The sequence below is a fragment of the Euprymna scolopes genome, chromosome 7, assembly GCF_053919585.1.
Source record: "Euprymna scolopes isolate OS-2025 chromosome 7, ASM5391958v1, whole genome shotgun sequence".
NCBI classification, from domain to species: domain Eukaryota; kingdom Metazoa; phylum Mollusca; class Cephalopoda; order Sepiida; family Sepiolidae; genus Euprymna; species Euprymna scolopes.
In genome coordinates this window covers 11735460-11747959 of record NC_136488.1, presented here as the reverse complement: position 1 = coordinate 11747959, position 12500 = coordinate 11735460, and positions in this window count along the sequence as shown.

Here is a 12500-nt window from a genome sequence, read left to right as displayed (position 1 = left end):
TAGTTTTCGCATGTATGCACATGCGATTTATTTTGGTATGTAAAGAAAATATACCTCTACAATTATAGAATTACAATAATTATTTCATTATTCATACATGAGTTATTGTTACCAATTCTGATGACCTAAAGAAAAGAATATTTATTATTGACTTTCCATAGATTCTGATATTTATTTTAATTAATTTTAGATCAACGGATTTGTTTTAGGTGGTGGTCTGACTTGTACGTTGCTTTCTCTTTCCCCTGACCATTTGCAATGGTCGTGTTCTTTGGCTTAGAATAAGCACGTGCTAAATTTTATGTGGAAGGAAATACATCCCCCTTCACCCCCCCATATATATATATATATATATATATATATATATATATATATATATATATATATATATATATATATATATATAATAACATTTTCGACAAAATAAAATGTTCAGAATATGGATGGGACTAGTCGCAGACCAAACAGTCAGCGTATAATTCTTAAAATTCTGTTTTATTTTATGAAATAAAAAAAATGAACAACTAACTGAAAACAAAATCTGCACATGCGTTACATGATAGATTTCGTAATGTATCTTTTAAACATTTGAATATGTATTTCGGTTGTCTCTTGATCCCAGATTTCATTGCAAAGCAACGTAAAATTTACTGACTTCTTTTTGAGAGATGCTATTCCTTTGATCGCAAACTATAAACAAATTTGTTTATAATGACGCATTGCATTCTTTCATCATATTTTCTTCCGGCCTCTAGTCTATCTCCATCATTTCTCATCATATTTGTCTCAAGGGAATACTATCAATCATTTAGATTTGCCGAATAGGACAAATCATATCAAAATATCATTAAGAAAATAAGTTATTCACCCGGAATGTATAAGACAACAATTGTAGCTGGAAAAATATATCAAACACACAACAATCAACGTGGCTACCATCTGTGGAATTTCAGACAATAATTTCCAAATGAAACATTAAAACAAAACCAAGTTCTGCTTGTGTTATGTTGATTAATCGGACTATTATTCTCATCTTAGGTGTTATTAGCACAACGTTTTGGCCGCTCCAACCTGCGACCTTCTTCGGGTGTTGAAAACATGCTTCCTTTTCTCTACTAAGGAAAAGAGGGTTAGCTCTGCATTACAAGAATTCGAACCGTGGCTTTGATAAAGAAGGCTCAATCTTCAGGGATCACTAAGATATTTTTTAAGGGCTTTCCTATGACTCAATTGGTCGGGATATCTATACTAATTGTATAATGTGATTGTCTGACATTCTAATTGCTTTCTCGATCTTTTTGCTAATTAGGATGATATTGTTTGTAGAGCTAGAAAAATACACGTGTTTTACTGGCTAACTTTGGATGGAAGTATATACATACGTACTCAAAAACACACAAACACACACACACATATGTATATATCGTGCTAGAAAACTACTCATCCTGAGAGTATCTTGTACCTCTACAAGGCCACCACTCGCCCAGGCATTTCTTTTTTTTTACACAGTGATCACCACTTATCAAGGCCCGGAAGCCACTCAGGGATAAGGGTTATTGCAAGTACATTACGTTACTGTGGAGATTTGATGAAGTGTTTACTTAAGGGGGCGGTTCATTAGGAATTTGTTAACGTTGGACTTGAACACATCCAAGTTGTAGTCAGGTGTGAAGCAGGCAGACGGAACAGAGTTCCACAGGCGTGCAGTTCTAAGAAAGAAGCTTTGTTCATGGAATCCGCGTTTTGATTTAGGCACAGATATAAAGTGGGGGAAAATTTTCACAGTGGATTCAACTAGACGGGTGTTTTTTGTGAAAGATTTGCGAGGGGGGACCAGAGATTAGAGTTCAGACGAGCACCTGCCATGAAAATAACGATAAAACAAGGATAGGCTCGCAACGTCTCTTCTGTGGGAGAGAGGTTGCAGGATAGAGAAAAGGGTATCCCCCACAAAGCCACGAAGTCTATTTTGTACTCTGTCAAGGCAGGATAGGCTGTTTTTTAGCAGCTCCTGCCCAGATATGGCAACAGTATTCCATCCTTGGACGTACTTGGCTTTTATATAGATAGAGAATTGCATCAGTAGTGAGATATCTTCTGGAGCGGTAGAGGGATCCCACCATCTTTCCAGCGACCTTGGCAACAGACTTGATGTACGTGTTCCATTTCAGATCAGGAGTAAAGGTCAAACCCACGGGGCCTCACCCAGACGAGAGCCATCCATCACAATTGATGCCAGATAGGGATCAGAGCGTTGATGATGTAAGGGTAGGGGTTTGGTTTTAGATGCATTAAAGGTAACCAGCCACGTCTTCTCCCACTGAACCACGCGCTCAAGATCAGAGGAGAGAGAATCAGAGAGAACTTTGTCATTTACAGCCTTTGATGTGTTGCCGCAAAGATGTCAACGAATGATTTAAGTATGTGTTTAGGGAGGTCATTGATGTAGATCAGGAAGAGAGTTGGGCCGAGGATTGACCCCTAAGGGACTTCCGCATTTATATTGAAGGCCTCCGATTTTTGTCCATCTACCACTACTCTTATGAGCCTATCGGAGAGAAATGATTTAATGATTGAGAAAACATTTCCAGTTATACCGTAGCTGGAAATCTTGTGAAGTAGACCCTTATGCCATACCTTGTCGAAGGCCTTTGATATGTCAAGAGCAATTGCCCTAGAAAGGAAGCCTTTGTCGAGAGATTCACTAATCCTGTGGGATATAACCGTCAGCACATCTGCGGTAGATCTTGCAGAACGGAAACCATATTTTGTGTCACTAAGAACGTTGTTCCTGCTGAGGTGGTTGACTATTTCTCTAGTTAATATGGATTCCAGCAACTTACTCATGACACACAGGAGACTTATTGGCCTGTACTGAGAGGGAGATGACTTATCACCTGAATTCTTAAATACAGGGCAAACTGATGAGGTCTTCCAGGGAGTCGGAAAGCACTTCTCCTTAAGGCAGCGCTTAAATACTTTCGTAAGTATGGTAGCGAGTTCTGGTTGAAGCTTTTTTAACACTATAATTAGGATGCCATCGGGGCTAGTTGCTTTACTGGAATCTAGGTTCTTGATTAGCTTGGCGACCTCATGCACGGATATTTGTATGTTACCTAGCTTGTTCTGTGTTATAGTAGGAAATATGGGGAGTTGATGGCCTTCGTCGCATAGGTGTATTGTTACCACATCTCCCTTTTGGATAGGGTCCAAAAAAGAATATCCAATCTACTAGTTCCCAATTTGTCAACTAGGTTCCAACCCCTGTTCTATCGCCGTATTGTTTCATCCCTGTGCCTGCATTTCAAGTATTATAATGAAATGTGCTCGGATGAACTTATTATTACTTGTGCCACTACGACGTATATATTCTGACAGACCCGCTTAGCCAAAAAATTACACACCTTCACTGTTGAGGTCCCTAAATTCCAGAAAACTTTCTACTCTAATAGCGTTTTCCCTCGAACAGCTAGACTTTAAAATTCCCTTCCAGCTACTTTCTTCCTTGACTGTACTAATGTGTAAATGTAACGTAATTCAACGTATTGTACATTTTATTTAGGCATAATCCCAATTAGTAACCCCTTACATCCAAGTGGCGATATGTCTTGTTTTGGGTGAAGGTGAGTAATATATATATATATATATATATATATATATATATATATATATATATATATATATATTTTTTTTTTTTTTTTTTTCAGTAATGTGATTGATAATTTAAAATTAAAATTAGAATTAAATCAAAAATCCGTTTCACAAGAAGGAACAACAACAAAATCAATCGTACAAATTATTGATTTTGTTGTTGTTCCTTCTTGTGAAACGAATTTTTAATTTAATTCTAATTTGAATTTTAAATTATCAATCACATTACTGAATATTAAATTAGCTCTAGGATATTTACCTATCGAGCTTATATATCTAAATTACAACGAGCCCTTTTCTGTCCCTGTATTTTAATTAAATTAGTAATTTTACTATTACATTAAAATATAATCTGCTCTTTAGACTATTGTTCTAATCTCCTTTAAATTTATATATATATATACATATATATATATATATATATATATATATATATATATATAAACAGAGATATAAGTGCTTATCATAAATTGGGGTGTAGGTAAAGAGGTAAGGCTTACACGACTAGCAATGGAAACGGTTACATAGTATTAACATTGATAGATTGATCGAAAATGTATGTGATTACCATGTTGATAATTTATTGATGTTATATTTCTATTATTGTGGATTTATAAAAATGGCTAAAATGAGAACTACTTTCTGACCAATAAACTGTTTTCAAGTTAATAATTGATTATACTTATATTTAAAAAAAAAGTTGTTTACATTTTGCTATCAACTCATTTTTTATGTTAAGTAAACATTCGTATATCGATCATCATATTCACAATATACTAAAATCTACTAAATAAGAAACCTAGTTTGACGGAAAAAGGCGTTTTCCTTTTAATTTTAATTGGGTAAGAACATAGTCTAGATTGATTTGAAATTGGTGGAATGAAGAAAGATCGAACGGAGTGCATGAGATTGTAGCAATTATATAGTAGATATTTTTCCTTTGGCGAGGAGCAGAGTCTAGCGAGATTGTTTGGTCAACTGGAACTTTCAAGGACAATATTAAGAGACTAACATTGATTCACAGAGCAATAAGAGAACTTTCAGGCAGTCAGTAAGAAACGTAGATAATGTCTTCTGTCACACGTCACCTGGAGACTGACTACGGCTATTCGCCGCTTGAAAATATGCTGTTAAAGCTGGTACCTTCAGTAGCTGACACTTAACTGTGATTCTGTTTAATTTGAGGACTCGTTTTACTATCGTAAATTTTGGCAAACTACATTTATATAGATGTCTACCATATAAATAAATTCATATAAATTGTTGCCCATAAAAAAGTTTATTTTCTTTAACAATCGTTTTGTAAACATTATTATAGATGATATAAAGTATGTGAAGATTAAATCCTGTAAGACGGAGTTGCGAAATGTTGAGGGAAAATAAAAATAATGTATGCATTTGTAGCTGATAAAAAAATAACTGATTCGAATTTGTATGAGTTATTTTTCTTACCGTGTGACCGCTTATAAAAAGTAAAAAAAGATAATAATGAATGTGATTGGAAGATAGACCGTTAAATGCCAATGAATACTATGAAGGGATAAAGAATCTTTACTCATTAAAACCAACCACTGATTTATAGGATAACATAATATAACATAAATGTAAGATTTTTTGCTTCTGTTTTTGCTGTTTAATCTGCTAGATAATTAGACATGGTCAAGCAAACAGGGGCCATTCTTATTATAAAAAAAAACTGGGGAGCTTTCACGTCATTTGAAAGGTAGATGCTCATTAATCAAATGGGGTTATATCTTGCGAATTACTGTCATCCTGTATACGAAACAGAAACCAAAAGTAAGAAAATAACAAACAAACAAACAAACAAACAAACAAAACAGACACTTTGGATTTTACCTATTTTGTATCATTGTCCGAAACATTCCTTATGAGATGCAATGAGTAAAGTGCAAAATAGAACGAATGAGTTACAAGACTGGCAGTAAACACAATATTCACGTTCTACTCTCTATCCTTGTAGAACTATTGGTGGCATTCATGGAGAGCATCCAGCCTTCCACATCTCTTGCTTTTAGGTTTGCTGGATGTCCAGCAAATCTGAGTACTCTATGTCCTGGCGATTGGCCCGTTACCGGCTAATGGCATATTTTTCAGTTCAATAAGAGTGGACATGCTTAATTGTCTGCGGTGAAATCCTGAGCAGATTGTATTTTCAGATGTTGCGTTTGATAATAATCACTTGGTGTGCGTTAACGAGACATAATTGATTTTTCTTGGGACAATGGCTTTAGCTGGAATAGTCGTGTAGACGATGCATATGAAGGGATTCTATGGTGTTGTCTTATTTTCATCAGCGTTGATTTCATGCATCAAGCATCAACTTTTAAATTAAGATGTGCTAGAAAAGAATTAAATTCTATACATTCAACAAACGCTGATGATTATTATATAAAGTATTTCTAATTATTTTCAATTAAGCTTAACAATAGTAATAATTAAATCTTTACATTAGTGAGAATGTAAGCATCGAATGAAATATAAGAAACAGGATACAAAAAAAAATACGAAGAATAAAATTAAAAATAGCGGATGGTTCATCCTGTCATGAACTAAATGCTAAAACGCAATTTTAATAAGTTATTTCTAAACACAACATAATAAATATTTCCCCAGTAAATATTTAATAAATTCGAAACTGAGATACCTTTCAAAAATGTAAAAAGATTATTAAGGCTTTCAATTATGAAATACTTGAAGATATTATTATAGAGTAAAATTAAAACAAAATAAAATGAGTGAAAAGTATACTAAGAACAATGACAACAATAATAAAATAATAAGTAGCCAAAAAGAGGAAGAATAAATAAATAAGCTTAGTAAGGTAAGTTGAACAATATTAGACAAACAATTACATCCTAAAATGCCGTCTTTGTTTGAAATAATTGTTGACTATTATTTTAAACACCGTTATTTCACTCTCCCATTTTCTCTTCTTTTAATCGCTTTCTCCTGACTCTCTAATATGTATAAATTCATAATATTAAGTATTTTATTTTAAACCTATACATACATATGCACGTTGGGTGTACGGCGGTTCCATAGATCATGCCATGCCGGCTAGAGGCTGCAAACCGACCTGGAGTGAAAACAGGTTCCTCAGCATCGTCCAGCAAAGCAAACGAGGAGAAAACACAAATCACCGGTTCGAGAAAAACGGTGGCAACTTTTCGTCATAAAAGATATTTCGTGTTCGTAAAAAACTGTTACTGTTTATGTAAGAGATTTAAATATGTTTTATTTTTTATTAAATTTATTTCATGTAGTTAAGGTTTGTAGTTTGTTAAAAAGTCAAGTATGAGCAGGTAAACTTATAGAGGAATAAAAGGCGAATCAAATGAGGCATAGGTTGTTTAAACCGTTGCATTAAATTTAGCTTAAATTTACAGTTTTTGAAAAAATGAAAGGTGCGGACTTTCTTTTTGCCGGCACTTCACACACACATACACACACACATACACACACAGACATACACACACACACACACACATATATATATATATATATATATATATATATTTAATAAAATAAAATAAAAATTACAATTAAATTTACCAAAATGATCCAAGATGGTAAAATTAAAGCATATTATAAATATTACAGAATTAATATTTATAAAGTTATCTCAGCCAGATGTAAAAGCTCGATAAAACCAAATAGGAGATAGAGCTTATAATACGAGCAAACAGTTAATAAAACATGTTAAAAACACTTTGAAATGAGTTAAAAACATATTTAATCCGAAAAGGAAACACTAGATAAGTGGATAGTCCACTTATCTAGTGTTTCCTTTTCAGATTAAATATATTTTTAACTCATTTCAAAGTGTTTTTAACATGTTTTATTAACTGTTTGCTCGTATATATATATATATATATATATATATATATATATATATATATATATATATATATATATTCTAACTGTACTTACTCGGCACTGTCCGATCGAATCATATTGTCGGACGGAGGGGTTAGTTACACACTATTTATGATACACGAAATTTAGAAAAGCGTAAAACACATTCATCTAGGTTTATGAAAATCAAACGCGAAGTAACTCTCATAGCTTAAAAGAGAAATAACTCTCATATCTTAAATAAATAAGTTTAGTTTTGGTTTGGAAAATAATGGTAGTCAACTATTCATAATTGAAGATAGATTGAATGAAATTAAATTGAAAATAAATTAAATAAATCAACTTTAAATAAGGTTTCTTAATAGAACAATTAAACCGATTTTCTTACAACTAATTAACATCGAGCTAATTACTAAAACAGATTTTCTGTAATGCAATATGCAACTGAGTTTACTCATACAATGGCGATTTCTTTTGAATACATGGTATAGATAAAAATTATACTGGAATAACCGTGTATATAAGTCCGTTTTCAAAATGAAAACTAATATATGAATCAGGGTACATTTTGTACAATTTAATTAAATTGTGAACAGAGACGAATACACCTTTTTAAATAATATATGTATGTATGTGTGTGAGTGTGTTTGTGTATGTGGGAATGTATGTTGTGGGTTCTAATTATTTGATACCTTTTATAGACATCCATAATCTTGTCGAAATTGCAATTTATGTCAACAGAGTTGCGCCAACCAATCTTTCAATGCTATAAATGTCTTATTAGTTTCTAACTTAGTGCCTTCTCAGTCCCACCCTTCTGTTCCACTATTGTGCCTGTGTGTTCGTCTTTCAACTTGCATTCAACTGTCACAACTAAATTTATGAAAGAAAATAATCCATCTCATTTTATCTGAAAAAAAAAGCCTAGTATAATGCATTTGAAAATTTTATTTGAATGCATTCAATCAGAAAAAACATGCTGACATAACTGAATATGAACAGGTGCGTACAAACACATACAGTCACATGTATATAGCAAAACGCATACTCATGTCAAACCAACTTAATAAAAACTTTTGTTCTTAACTTCAAGGAAAAATGAAACAACCCAAATATTTCTGTGTAGCTTTCTTGCCATAACGATATTTGATACTACTACTACTACTACTACTACTACTACTACTACTACTACTGCGTCCAATCTCAACTAATGAGCAAAAATTGGCATGAATGTTTATATACAATATATTATTTAAATATATACAATAAAAAACAGTCAAATAAATACATAGCTTCGTGTGTGTGTGTTTGTGTTTGTGTGTGTGTGTGTGCGTGTGTGTGTGTGTGTGCAGACGTCTCTGTTATCTTTGTGAACGCATGATTTTGTTCACTTTTATTTTTTTTTATAGGTTCTTATTTCCGTTTCGTCATAAATTCTTGGAAAGTTCTTGACAAAATAATTTTTACTCCTTTCTGATTAAATCTATTAATAAAAAAAAAAACGAAATAAAAGATGTCAATCGATATGGGGTTTTCTCTGTTTTCCTTTCTGTCTGTTTGACTACATCTCTCTCTCTCTCTCTCTCTCTCTCTTTCTCTCTCTACGTAAACCGCGATATATCGAAACAGTCGCGCTATGTGGTCCAGTGGTAGGAGATTGAGTTTCCTACCATGCGGTCTCGATTTCGAATCTCACCAGATTCAGCCACTCTGATGAGTTGTAAACAACGAAACACGTGTCATGGGATAATCATATTAAAAAAAAAAACAATATATATATATATATATATATATGTATATATGAAATGTTTGTATAGTTTTAGTTTCTTAGATGTAAATCCACTGAAACTCCCGTGATTATGAAAGAATGCTTGGTGAATAGACAGGGTGTTTATGATATGCTTATTTATACAATTATTATCAGCTACATATGTGCACATATGTTTCTGTAGAAAACTTTATCGGCAAGGTACAGAGCAAATGTCATTCTGCAGAACATCCGCCCAAGAACATTCTTTATATATTTTATTTTTTTCTTCAGTATTTTAAATTAAAAGAAATGGAAACATATATATTATTATATATATTAATAGGTTAATCCCATCCTGATAAAAAATGACCAATATTCGAGAGAGAGAGACAGAGAGAGAGAGAGAGAAAGAGAGAGAGAGGGAGAGAGCATCAATATATAAAGTTAAAATTATGAAACTTATGATTTACACTATTTATTTTTTATAAACAAAGAATTAAGGAAAATGTGAATAAAGATATATTGTATATGAGCAATAAATGTTGCAGATCATAATTTGCACAATTTCACTTTTCCTGCTGTATATTAGTCCTCGCGCGAAAGAGCAGGAAAATTTTTTAAAAAATAATTATAATAATAAAATAACAATAAAAAAGACTTTCGCTGGCGAGGACTACTATTGAGCGTAACCAGTTATACAGTCCTTTTGAAATTTTCATCTCTATTTTTCTCGTTATCTACTGAACCATTTTAATGAAACCTACATGAAATATGTTCCTTATTAAATTTTAAAGATTTTCTATTCTGAAAGAAATTTAAAAAATTTAATCTAAAAAAGTTATTTTAAAGTTTTTCTTAAAAAAATTAAGATCTTCTCATTATTCAGACCTGTATTAGAAAGAGGTGGTTGAAAACATGAGTTGTGGTGTGAGGAGAAATACAACCTGAAACAGAGAGAATATTCAGACCGGTAATAATACAAGGAGGGGGTTGCAAAAATGTGCTGTGGTGTGAGGAGAAATACAAACTGAAATAGAGAGAAGGAGAGTTTTAAAATATAATCTTAAAAAGATAAGATACAAATTAGAAAAGCATTTCATCCAAGGCATTTAAATTGTTAAACAAAATGTTTTTACTATAGGCTTCAAAAATAAAGGTACAAGATTCAATTTGAAATTTATTTATCTTCAAAGTGCACTTTTATAAATTTTACAAAGCAAGGTAAAAAATTTAATTTAAATTGAATCAAAAAATTACCTTGGATGTATTTTATATAATGTACATTTTGTTGCAATTTACAAACATTATCTTTCATCTAGCAATTAATGATATAGATATAAAATTTTCAATGATTTTATTTTTAAAAAAGTGCACCAAAATCTACATTACATAAAATAAATCCAAGGTAACTTTTGGATTAAATTAAAATTTTATACCTTACTTTGTAAAACTTATAAAAGTCCAATAAATTTCAAATTGAATCTTGTACCTTTATTTTTTAAAGCCTATAGTAAAAACATTTTTTAAACAATTTTCATGCCTCGGATGAAATGCTTCTTTAACTTTATATATATATATATATATATATATATATATATATATATATATATATATATATATATATATATATATTGTTAAACAGCACAGCATTTTCTTGTTTGACAATTTCCCGTTTTATTTTTTTCAGTTTTCGAATAATCCTTCTTGTGCTATATGTAAAATGGTGTAAAAGTGTTCCGTAGTCTGCGAGCGCTTTCGGCGTTTCCGCCATCGTCAGGCTGGTTATATAAAAAGTCGTTTAAAAATTACGTCGAATGATAAGGTCGTGTTTTAAAATTACATCGTACTATAAGATCGTTTTTGGCTCATGTGGGCTATTTATATACAAGTTTATTGGACAGTTTTTTTTTTATATACATACATTAACAGAGGCATTTAAAAATATTTTTGCTAGATTCATAATTTATATTGTTTATTTTGGGTTGTCTCACTTTTATATACAATGCCTCCAACACCTTCAGTCTCCTAACGTTAGAGTCTGTTTGTAAAATGTTGGTATTTTCTACCATGATATTTCTAAATTGAGAATGCTGGCAGCCATGTTTTTTTAAATGTTGCGCGATAGAGCTAGTATCGGAAAGATGAAGCGTTAGTCTACGGGAAACGTGTTGGCAGTATGACGAATGTAAGAGGAACAGTTAGAGATACACTCTCCTATTGGGCAATTAAATTGATAAATTACATTGTTCTTTTCCAACACTTTGTCCGCTTGCGAAATATTGTTATTAATTACGAGATTAGTCGTTTTCCGTTTTTTATAATAGATAATGAACTTCAACCCTCTACCGCTGCTGAGAGATACGTATCGTCGAATTATGTCTTTTAAGACCCTTTCGTCTATGTGATAGTTTTTATGTAACTGGTTACAGTAAAATATATTTATGGGTGACGGATTATTATCCCTTTCCCTACCAGCAGCATGACTTAAATTGTTAATAAACAATTTAATTTCTTTATCCACTAGAAAGTTTGGAAAATGATTATTTATCAGTACCTGTTTTATGTTTCTTAATTCACTGTAGAAGATTGTTTTACTAGACGAAATCATTTTTGCCCGTTGGATAACGTTCATTATTATTGCTACCTTATAACGAAATGGGCATTCACTTCTTTAATTTAGGATACATGAATTCAGAGATGTGGGCTTCTTAAACACTGAAGTAATAAATTCATCATTGTTGGAATCAATATAGACGTCTAAAAATGGTATCTTGTTATTTATGTTGAGCTCATAAGTAAAGTTAAGGACAGAGCTAGTTTGAAATGTACATCTTAAATCCTCTATCTCTTTGATATTATCGGCAAGTATAAATACATCATCAACGTATCTAACATAAATGTAAGGCTTTTTTGTAGAGTTGAATATTTTATATTCCAGGTTGGCCATATATGTATATAAAAGTGAGACAACCCAAAATAAACAATATAAATTATGAATCTAGCAAAAATATTTTAAAATGCCTCTGTTAATGTATATATAATTAAAAAAAAAACAAAAAAACTGTCCAATAAATTTGTATATAAATAGCCCACATAAGCCAAAAACGATCTTATACTACGATGTAATTTTAAAACACGACCTTATCATTCGACGTAATTTTTAAACGACTTTTTATATAACCAGCCTGACGATGGCGAAAACGCCGAAAGCGCTCGCAGACTA